Source organism: Pleurodeles waltl, chromosome 12, assembly GCF_031143425.1.
Source record: "Pleurodeles waltl isolate 20211129_DDA chromosome 12, aPleWal1.hap1.20221129, whole genome shotgun sequence".
Taxonomy (NCBI): Eukaryota; Metazoa; Chordata; class Amphibia; order Caudata; family Salamandridae; genus Pleurodeles; species Pleurodeles waltl.
This window is the reverse complement of record NC_090451.1, coordinates 229,426,837-229,438,931: the sequence shown is the minus strand read 5'-3', so window position 1 is coordinate 229,438,931 and position 12,095 is coordinate 229,426,837. Positions and strand designations below refer to the sequence as shown.

Below are 12,095 nucleotides of genomic sequence, written 5' to 3'. Positions count from 1 at the left end.
CATACCTTGCAAAACACTTGTACAGTATGTCCTTACAAGCTCAAAACAGTCCCAGTTTGAAAAAACATGGGACATTCTTTTAGCTATTGAAGGCCGTGCAGGGCTGTGGTTGAATTAAAGTATGGTAATTATATGTTACTTTACATATACAGGGACGTTATAGTTAGGTTCATGTCTTACCCACACAAAACCATAGAAATGCAGCAGTTACAGGTATAATTATACTTATCTTAAGAAACTAACCTGTGCCGTTAAGTAACTTTAGGCTACGAGTTATAGTTTCTTAATATAAGTATAACTGTAACTGCTGAATTTCTATGGTTTTGTATCAGTAAAACATGAACCTAACTAACCCTGTTTTTTTAGTGAAAAAAAAAAAAAAATATATATATATATATATATATATATATATATATATATATATATATATAAACAAACAAATTGGTCCACCTTTTGGCGCGCTATTTCATGCTGGTGCAGATTTTAGGAATGGACCTTTCCTCCCACAAATTCAAAACAAACAGTTAATAAAAACTGCAATACTGCACTCCAGGAGGAAAATTCTTTTTCTCTTTTTCCTTTATTGCAGTAAAAAAAAAAGTCACCATCCATCACCATGGATGGATGGTGACTTTTTCTGACTACAATAAAGGAAAAATTTTCCTCCTGGAGTGCAGTATTGCAGTTTTTATTAACTGTGTGTTTTGAAAAAAAAAAAATATATATATATATATATTAAAAAGTCTGCTTTCTGTACATGGGCACCGGGTGCAATCATGCCAGACTGCAAGTTGCTTTGATGTCAATCACAACATGGTCTGTGCTAAGTATAACATAACCCCATAAAACGAATTAGTTTTTCAGAAACAAACTCCCAAAGCTGGTCTTTTTTTCTGAAAAACAAAAAACTATTGTCCCCAGACCATGCAATTTTTCTACCAGGCTGTCGGAGTCACTATTTTTTTTTCTGTTTGCGGACACAAGCAACTCACAGAAAAAAAGGCATCAGACTGTCTGCGCTAAATAGGGGGCTACTTTGACAGCCCCTTCTCTGTCGATCCACTGAAGTACGTTTTCCAATGGCACAGCCAGGAGGGGCAACACCGTCAGAAAAACTGAAAGTGACCTGGCTCATAATTGAGCTGGTGGACTTAGGGTTTGGCGGACAGTGTACTATATATATATATATATATATATATATATATATATAGTGTTACAAGTTTAGCGATTTAGCGAATGCAACTGTAGGTAAGGTTACGTTGTAATTTTGTACCTATTTGTAACCTTATAACAACTGAGAGGGGCTATAGCTCCAGCCAAACACTGATTGTCCAGAGTGTAGATTTTGTTGGGTAGATTGTGTGTACTTCCACTGAAAAAGAGTGCTTGTATTGCACTTTTTGCCTTGTTGGAAAATGTATGCTTAACAGAGCAGTGCTGAGTTGGGTATGGATACAAGCCACTGAACATGGCTATACGTCTGATCAGTTTACTATGACAAAGGCAGCAGACCTGATTGATTTATTGTTAAAGCCACATTTAAGTCACTAGGCCTTTACGGGTGGATTGCTATTACACTGTGTTAAAGCTTGTGGATAGGTATTTTGTTACAGGGAGTCACAGATTACCACAGTGTGTTAAGGAATTGGTGTTGGCTACCCCTGTCACAAACCACAGAGGGTTAGGTGGTTGCACTTGAGGAGTCCTTTTTTCCCATTTTAGGAAGGCTTGTATATTGCTTTGCCAACTGTAATTATGTACATTGGACTGTAAGTGATGCCCTGTGGAAAAGCTCATGCAGAATACATATGGCCTGAGATTCTTGTGGCGACATGCCAGTGAGAAAGGCTACAAGCCTGATTGGTTCATTAGAAAAAGGGCTGTTAGAAGCCGTAGGTCTTATCTCTTCAATATGAACATTTCAACAAATGTAGCGGGCCAGACTTATTTTGTGAGAAAATAATATGTTAAATTCAATATCCTTTAAGTGTGGATTGTTATTGCTCTGGGTTAAAGCCTGTTGACCTGTATTTCACTCCATGGATTACTGTGGTAGATAAGGGTGTTAGTGTTGGTTATGTCATCGGACAAACCCTTTGAGTAGCAGATTAGTACTGTAGTAATCCTTGTTAGACATTCTAAGATGGGGTAGTGTCTGCCATGCCCTTGTTTAAAAAAAAACTCTACATAGATACATACATATGTGGTCTTTTGGTCAACCCTTTTCTGTCTGTTCAAGTATCATTCTAATTCTGCTGCTTCCCATGACAGCATACCACATGGGACAATCGGTTAGCCTGTTTCTACCACTGATTCTTTTTCAGTGTGAGGCACACCGTTTGACTTGATCACATTGTGCATTCACCTGAAAATGAGTGTGCTTTATTGTCTGGGCTAGTGGTCAGTCTTAGTTTTCCATTTTTTACTTTTATAGGTCCTCTTTATTTGATTAATTTTCCCTTTTGAGCATGCTGCAGCTCCCCAGACACACAACTGGGATGCATGCTTTCTCCTCATTTCATCTGCAGTGTGCTGCATCCTGTGTGGCCACTATTTGTACATTGGATAGCTGTCTTGAAATGGTATTGTGTACAGTGTGTCACTGTTTTACTGTTCGAAGATGGCCATCCTGTTTAGAAGCATTACGTGGCCACCTTGGCTTACACTTTAGCATTCATCTATGGCTGCCCAGCCTGATGTTTTCTGAACAGCTACCTTGGAATAGTATTGTTCACAATGTATCATTGTTTTTGTTACTTCAAGACAGCCAAGACATTGCTTCTAGATCTGGCAGTTGCCTTGGAACTTTAAAACAATGATGCCCTCTTATGTTTAATATTACTTGTCTACATACCTGGCAAGTTTAGGCAGTAGCATCTTTTCGTTTTTCTGCTTTTAATTTATCTTACACTTACCCTTCTGCATTAAACTGAGTTTGTGTACTCTTTTAAGTGGATAGATGAAAGAAGAAAACATTACTTACCCGAAGTAACAATCTTTCTATTGGATAACCTGCAGATTCCTCACCTGGAGAATATTTTCAGGGGCCAGTCTGAATCTGGAAACTTTAAAGCTGTCACATTGCCTGTAGGTGGTGCAGGCTCCACTTTAATGCTGGAGTCAGATGATGTAACCAAAGCCATTTAGCACCCACCCTAGTGTAACAACATTTTCAATCTCTGACGTGAGCGTATGGACTGATATTGTTAAAGTAGTGCAGTGCCAAAATATACATATATTTGGGATCTTATTAACCTTTTCCTTTAACTGTCCACCAAATGGGGAGGCTGACGAGTCAGTGAGGAATCTGCAGGTAAATGGGGTATTGACCAGAAAGATCACTACTGCAGATGTGTAACTTTTTTTTCTGATGGATAATTGTATCTGCAGATACCTCAGCTGTAGGATACATTCCACAGGAGGAGGGTTGATGGATGGTTACATCAGGAAATACTGCAAGACCAATCTGGCAGACAAAGGAACACTGACAATGGTGCTAAATACCCCTTAACAGTACACACAACCCCCTATCGGCAAGGAAAATAGCAAATAGCAGAATCTGGGATAACTTGGCCTGCAAACAGTCTATGTAATTGTCCATGCAACAAATCTGCTCCATCTTCCACAGTAAGCAGATTTAGCGGAGGGCAACATGCTGCAAGAATGATGTCAACCACTTCCCATGGCACCTGAAAGGAACTCCAGGAAAAGCGCCAAAGTTCTGCGTAACATACCCTCCTTGGCCAATTAGTTGCAGATAGAACGACTTGGGCCCGATCTTGGCAAATCTTCTTCAGAACTGGAGGAATTAATGGTATGGGTGGAGATGCATAATACAAATTGAATCTCACACATCAATGAAACACTTTCCCCAAGGATCCCTTCAATGAATCCTGGGGGACACAGAATTACTGGCATTGGTCGTTTTCTGAAGAGACAAACAAGTCCACCTGAGAAGTGCCCCACTGGGAGAAGATGTCCTGGACTACTTCCAGTAGACGACGCCACTCCTGATTGGTAAGATAACACCAGCTCAGGCTCTCGGCTCTGATATTCAGTGCCCCTAATAGGTGATTGGCAGTGAGCCAGATCCCTTGGTGGTTTGTCGAAGAAAAGTTTCAACACTTCCAGGCACAGCAGGTGAGACCCTGCTCTCCCTTGTTCACATACCACATCGCTGTTGTGTTGTCTGTCAAGATCTGAATGGACTGACCTTGAATGGAGAGGAGGAAAGCCTTGAGCAGCAACCGAATCGCTCGCAGTTCCAACAGGTTGATGTGGACAACTTGTCTTCCAAAGACCAGACGTGTCTGATCTCCAGATCTTCCTGGTTAGCTCCTCATCCTTAGGTGGAAGCATCGGGCACTACTGTAGCCACAGTTGGAGAGGGAAAAAAGGCCATTCTGCAACTCAGGTTTGCCTCATTTCACCACCAAACTACTTCTGCCATAGTGCTGGGGTAGATCACAATGGAGTGTGACTGGTCCCCCCGTACAGTAGTAACTGCCCTTGGATGCACCACTGCGGGACCCACATCCGTCAATGTGCATGTGTGACTAGAAAAATGCAGGGAGCCAGCAGACCTAGGAATCACAGTACCTTCAAGACCGGAATTTGTGCACCTTTTTGGAAAAACTGGACCATCTTCTTTATGTCTGCAACCCTTTGGGTTGGGAAAAGGGCACGGAGAAAGATGGTGTCCAGTACTGGAGTCGGTGGGAGGGACTTAGGTGAGATTGGGGCTCATTAGTGGGAAAGCCCAGGTCGAACAGAGGGATCACTGTTGACTTCAAATGGTGTGACACCACCTGTGGCGACCCAGCTTTGATCAGGCAGTCATCACGATATGGGAAAATCAAAAAGCCTGACTATCTGAGATGGGGTGCAACTTCTGCCATCACTTTGGTGAAGACTCAAGGTGCCAATGTTAACCCAAACAGGACTACTGCAAACTAGTAATGCATAGAACCCACTACGCACAAATAATTCAGAAGTGACTGCAAGATGGGGATGTGGAACTTCGCATCCAGCAGGTCGAGTGACACGATCCAGTCTCCCATCTCCAACACTTAGGTTAGGGTCACCATCTTGAACTTCTCCTTACTGAAGAAGTTCAACTCTTGAGGTCCAGGATCAGATAAAGACCACCGTCCTTTTTGGGCACAAGAAAATAACAGAAGTAGCATACTTGTACTTTTCCTGCTCCAGCACTAACTCCAGTGCTCCTTTCTTCAGGAGTGCTGCCACTTCTTGATGAAGGATGGCAAAATGGTCTGGAGTGGGGGGGGAAGGTGGGGGTGAGGGGCCAGAAGGAAGGGAAGGGTGGAACCTCTTTCCACTATTTGAAGGACCCATTGATCCAAAGTCATGGCCTTCCAAACCAGAAGAAAGAAGGACACTTGCCCTCCCAGAGGCTCCAAATGAGGCAGGGGGAGAGAAGTAAGACTGCATATCTGGGAAAAAGGGGAGGAGGTAGAGGATTCCTGCTGGAAGGATCCATGGCTCTTAACTGCCTCTAGGCCTGTACTGGCAGAGTCAGTGGGTTATGGGGCTGTTGCATCTGAGTGTGATAGGGTTTCCTTTGTCGAAAGTGAAACTCCTGGCAAATCCCCAAGAGTTATAAAAGTAATGAAAGTGCTTGTAGTCCCTTTTTTTGGCTTCAGGCTGTTGAAGACCCAAAGAGCAGGATGTTGCCTTACTGGACTTAAATCTTTCCGAAGAAACATCTGCTTTGTTCCCAAATAGACAAGTTCCGTCAAAGGGTAGGTCCATCAAATTAGATTTCTCATCTGATGTAAAGACCAAGGTCCTGAGCCAGGTGTGGCGTCTGATACTGATGCTTCCCGAAAGTGTGCTTCATATCTCCAAGAACATGAGGTAGCATCATTCGGGCCATGTCCCACAGAGTGTTTACCTAGCAGGATAAAAGGCTATTTGTATTCAGGTACCTCAAGGTCATGCTGCCAGCTGAAAATATCTTCATACAACATACCTCTAACGTTTTGGATTCTCTGTCCAAGGGATCTAAAGGAAACATGTCATGTACCTGCCCTGAAGAGCAGATACCTGAATTACCAGACTGTCTGGAGAAGGGTGAGCAGAAATAAATGATGGGTCACAAGGACCTTGGCGATAGCATCTGACCATTAGTCTGTTAACTACTGCAGATGCAGAGCACAGCCTCTCCCAGGCTGCTATGATATGATCCACCAAGGCCTCATTAAAAGGCAGTATGGCTCCGAAAAGGGGTTCAATGGTAGTAGAACCTCAGTGAGTACATTTGCTTTTATGTCCACAAAGTGTAATTGTAGGTTCAAAACCTCAGCTATGTTTCACAGAGTTGAATGACAGAACCTCTGCAGTGGGAGGCCCGACAGGAAATTCCATGGCCAGCTCCAGCAAAGTGAACAGGCCACTGGCAGGGGACAGTCTGGGGATATCATGGGGTTTTCGCCCCCATCATCATCCTGGATAGGATGATGACATGAGTGAGTCTGTACGAAAGAGATTGTGGATCCTTCTTCTACAGTATTGCACTTCAATAAGCTTTTGTACCTCTTTCTCCTGGACCTAATTTGAGGAGGGTGCCCTGCAGTCGGAGGAGGCAGCAACAATGGGTTAGAGCTCAGCTCCAGCAGAGGTGCCGGTGGCTTTGGTGGTGGCACTAATGGCAGAACTGTGTAGCTGTGCACTAGTGTGGAGGCTGGTGCAGGTGCTGGGGCTACAGCTCCCATGCCGTATGGTGCAATTGGCATGAACATGGGAAGACCGAATGATGCTCGTAGTCCGGGTGGGGAGCCTGAAGGTTGCAAGGCCTGGCGAAAATGCCAAATATTGCATTAAGGAACACAGCTGGATTTGTACTTGGTGCAGGGGACTCTGAAAAAGATGGTGTTAGGTGCTGGCACAGATGGATCCAGCAGGAATGGAGCTGGCACTGGTGACGTCGGAAAGTAAAGCACCAATTCCAATGGAGTCGACTCACAGTTCATGTCTGGCTGAGCTACAGGCATGAAGCCCCCCAGAGTAGAGTCAGATGGCCCCACCATTACTAACTCCAGCTCTCAGGAGAAAGATCCTTTGGGAGTCCAGGGTCCTTTGGGAGACTTACCTTTTCCAGATTGTTTCTTGTGTTTCCTGTTTTTTCTCCTTAGTTCATGAGGAATAGTAGAAAGGAGACCTGAAATGGGAACATGAATATTGACAAGTCCGTCTTTTCTAATGGGCCCTGGCCATAAACAACTTGGCCTTGCTTTCCTTGATAGATTCATACTGAGGCATGATGCACGGGAAATGGAATCACAGTCCGATCCCAAGCTCCATGAACATAGGGAATGTGGGTGCGTCATAGCCATCAGTCCCTCGCAATCCCTACAAAGCTTAAAGTCCGACCGTTTTGAATGTGACATAGTATTGCGCTCGAGATAAAAAAGCTGTGAGGGAAACAGTCGACTGTCAGGAGAGAACGAGATCCAGATCTGTGTTGAAAGCGCAGGAAAAAAGAAACTTGATGGTGTTGCACTGGTGTGGGCAGTATATGGCTTGTGTGAAATCATCAGACGTCCCTCTGGCTCCTGATACGGAGCCAGCGCCCCCTACCGGTGATGTGGGAGCTTTGAACTTTCCAGATCCAGTATGACACTTGGGATTATTCTACATGTGAAGAATCTGCAGATAGAGTATCGTCAGAAATTAAACCATATGTGACATCACCTGTTAGCATCAATGACCACACCAACCATGGATCTAGTCTGCTTTTTCACTGCTCTCTGACATTCCTATTGACTGCAGAAATGAATTTCCTAGAATCCTACAACAGCATTCCTGAAAGTGTAGATTGACTATTGTCTGTTTTGTTGTCTTATCTGCAGAATAAATATTAACATACCTGTCCCTCTTTGTAGCGAAATGTAGACCAACCTTCTAGACACCTCTACTCTGCGTCTGACTAGCACACACCACACGCATACACAAAAGCAGATCAGGAGGTCGAGCCTTCACATACATAGCTCCTAATGCCTGGAACAACCTCCCCCAAACACTTCAGAGCACCATCCTTCCTTATTGAATTTTGCAAGAAGCTGAAGACCTGGCTCTTTAAGAAAGGCCACCCCCGAGGTCAGCCTCAAACACTTGCTTCTGTGCGAGAATACCCTCACGGGTGATACTGCGCTATAAAAAATGCAGGTAACATTACATAAAAGACTACGATCGTAAGGCTGATTTACAAAGCTAAACCAGCATATCTAGAAAGTCCAACATGTCCCCTGCAAATGTGGGTATGCAGTTTTTGACCCCGCTAGTCCTGATTTATAAGCAAGACCAATGGATAGGGGGAGGGTCAAGCAGTAAGCACAGATGCAGGACTCACTGTTTAAACCTGCTCCAGCAACACGTCACACATGGAGGCCTTACCAGAGCGAATGGCAAAAATGAAAAGCAGCAATTTGCACACCTTATGTACATTTGTGATTTTGTGATTTAATCATGAGGAGGCAACTTCTAGGCATTGCCAGAACCACAGATAGAAATCATTATTAACAAGCATTGGCAAAGACAGTAGCTCTGGTGTTGGCTTCGAGCCTTTTGACTTTGTCAATGCTTGCTTTTTGGTCATGTCTATGGCAAACATTATTTATGGGAGAAGTAAAAATATTTTTGGTCTCAAAAAGCACACATTACCATAGAAGTCTCTGGAACTGAAGCAAACTACTTTGCTTATGGATGTGCTCCATGTGATAGGGCAGAAAACCATCACTCACAGTGAGTGACATTAGCCAGTGGCTGAAGCGTACTGACTCATTACCCATTTGCTCTTGTGCATGTTGTCTTTGCTGAGCTTTCTGCTCTCAAGTTTTCTGAAGGTAGAACCCAGCGAGTGTCTTGTTAAAAAACAGAGTGAAATTCTAAATTTCCTAACCCCAAAATGAGCATCGGTGTTCAGATTTGGGCGCCGTGGTATGCCCGTATGCATGTCAGCACCTGAAAATCAGAGTTTTGCACTGATTGCCAAAGAGAGTCTTTCCAGGTTTTTCCTGCTGAAAACTTGAGCAATTAACAGAGTATGACATTTCTTCGTTCTGTTTTGTTCTGCGTTTACTTAAACCTAGAGCGCCGTACAACATGCGGGTAAACACACCAGTGGGCTAGAGGTAACTCAGATTAACGCAGCAGTACAAAGGTTAAAAAGACGATAATGGTACATTTACACTGTGTAGGCCAGAGCAAGGTCCGCATTACACTTCCACAGTAAACATCTTTAAAATAACTTAAATCTAAGGAATGCGAGAATCTCAGCACGTACTAAAAGGCAATAGCGGAAAAATAATCTGCTTGAACAGACAGCAGTTGTACTGTTGAATATGGTGTTTAAAGTGAAGCAGATGTGGGAACACGTGTGACTGAATCTCAGCCGAAGGGACACCTAAACCCACTTCCCTATTTCTGCTTTAAACTCATATTTCCTGAACTGACGACAGTCTGTCTTTCATTTCAGTTTTTTTTGCGCTTCCAACGGCGCTTCGACATACCTGGGATTCATTCTTTCTGAAGAAGTTAATATTTCATTTCCTGCCTGCTTCCGTACCGACAAAGAATGTTCGCGAACTGCGGCCTTGAGGAAAATGTCCACAGCGATGGCGGCGCCCTTAGGTTCGGAGAGAAGGCCACGATAAACAGGACCAAAGCTTCATCGTCAGGAACAGGGTTCTGTCGCGCTGCTTTTTCAGTACTTTTTGGATCAATATGTTTTCTATTACAAATTGCACGCAACGTTATTCTTGTGCCTAAACTTTTAAAGCTGTCATATATTGCATTGGAAAATAAAGCTGACTTTTATTTCACGATTTTATTTTGCACTGAATCTGAAGGTGAACGTACGTTTGTTCCTTTCGCATCAGGTGCTAAGGTGTCTTTCACTGCTTTGTGTGTTAATAGTTGAACTGGGACGTAGGTATCTACAGTGCAGCAGGTACAGTGGCACCCTGTACCACGAGTCTGAGGGTCCCACTGCGCCCAAATTATAGTTGTCCTTTAACATCAAGCCATAGGTTAGGGGGTATTTTCTTTGCTTGCATGGCACCCTTGCTACGCCACTTTGAGCTATTAAAGCATCTCTTTTCACGCGTTTCCATTCCGACTTCTATCCATATAATCTTCTCTAAAACTTGTGTACCACTGTGTACTGGGATCCTGAAACAATAAGTCGATACAGAAGAAGGTAAGCAGCTCTTAACCTTGTCTAGGCCAAATACAGGAAAGCAGCCAGCACACCTTGTTTCAAACACTGCTTAATCCACTGACACATAGCTTCGAACATACTGCAGAAGAACTCTGTGCCATCCCCTATCCTATTGCACTCAGCTTTCAACTCAGTCACGCTTCATCCTTATCACATCCACATATGTATGCACAGACACGTCCGCGCACCCACATACACATCCCTGTTTAGATTCCATACACACCATCGGCAGTTCACACACCATTGCACAATTTATGCATAACGTAGGTTGCTTTGAATAGAAATCAAATTTACCCTGGATTCCTCTGGAACTTTGGTTTTTCTGATATTTCTTGATGAGAATATCTTTAGTAGTTTTGCACTCATCATGCTTCTCCAGTGTTTCCAACTGTTCTTATGATAGCCTTCCACTCAACGTCTTCTCAATTAAATGCAGATAGGTCTGAGGTTATTACCTTTGGAGGTCAACCCTCAGTTTGGAACAGTAACTGGTGGCCAGATATATTGGGTACCCTGCCTCTACCTACCAAATCAGCAAAAAATCTTGATGGTATTGTGGACCAGCACCTTGCTTTTTACCTGCAGGTGAATCCAACGGTATCAACCTGCTTTAATGTTATTAGGATACTCTAGAAAGTCTTCCCCTATATCCCTGTAGCTGCACGAAAATCAGCTGTTCTGGCCCTGGTTACATCAAGGATTGATTATTGTAATGTGTATAGGAAAATGCCATTGTTGGCATGGTTACCCCCTCACTTTTTGCCTAGGGTTGATGCCAGCTTTGATTGAAAGTGTGCTGGGACCCTGCTAACCAGGCCTCAGCACCAGTGTTCTTTCCTTAAAACTGTACCTTTGTTTACCCAATTGGCACAGCCCTGGCACTCAGTTAAGTCCCTTGTAAAAGGTACCCCTGGTACCAAGAGCCTTGTGACCAGGAAAGGTCCCTAAGGGCTGCAGCATGTATTTTGCCACTCTAAGGGACCCCTCACTCAGTGCATGCACACTGCCTGGCAGCTTGCATGTGCTGGTGGGGAGAAAAGACAAAGTCGACATGGCACTCCCCTCACGGTGCCCTGTCCCTAATCCACTGCCGGTGGCATAGATAAGTTACCCCTCTAGCAGGCCTTACAGCCCTAAGGCAGGGTGCACTATATTACAGGTGAGGGCATAGCTGCCTGAGCAAAATGCCCCTAAAGTGTCTAAGTCAATTCTTAGACATTGTAAGTGCAGTGTAGCCATATTGAGTATATGGTCCGGGAGTTTATCATTACGACCTCCACAACACCCAAATGGCTACACTGAATACTGCAAAGTTTGGTTTCAAACTTCTCAGCACAATAAACCCCCACTGATGGCAGTGTGGGATTTATTGAAAAATGCACAGAGGGCATCTTAAAGATGCCCCCTGTATGTTTGCCCAGCTGCTAGTGTAAGGCTGACCGGTCTGTGCCAGCCTGCCACTTCCATACGACTTTCTGACCATGAGGGGTGAGTGCCATTGTGCACTCTGTGGCTGTAGGAAGGTAGCCTCTTTCTAGCCTTGTTACCCCCACGTTTGGCCTGTTTGTGAGTATGTCAGGGTGTTTTTACTGTCTCACTGGAATCCAGCTAGCCAGGACCCCAGTGCTTATAGTGGAAACCCTATTTGTCAGTGTGTTTTATATGTGTCATTGGGATCCTGCTAGCCAGGACCCCAGTGCTCATAGTTTGTGGCCTATATGTGTTCCCTGTGTGGTGCCTAACTATTTCACTGAGGCTCTGCTAACCAGAACCTCAGTGCTTATGCTCTCTCTGCTTTTTAAAATTGTCACTGCAGGCTAGTGACCAATTTCACCAATTCTGATTGGCACAGTGT

At 44.0% G+C, this 12,095-nt stretch overlaps 1 long non-coding RNA gene across 1 annotated transcript in view; it reads left to right on the top strand.

Moving 5' to 3' along the window:
- Positions 1 to 9,836, top strand: part of LOC138268064 (uncharacterized) — a 171,890-nt gene extending 162,054 nt beyond the window's left edge. Inside the window, exon 3 of the long non-coding RNA XR_011199915.1 lies at positions 9,497 to 9,836. This is a non-coding gene — a long non-coding RNA (uncharacterized lncRNA). The remainder of the gene's footprint in view (positions 1 to 9,496) is intronic.
- The last annotated feature ends 2,259 nt before the right edge of the window (positions 9,837 to 12,095 follow it).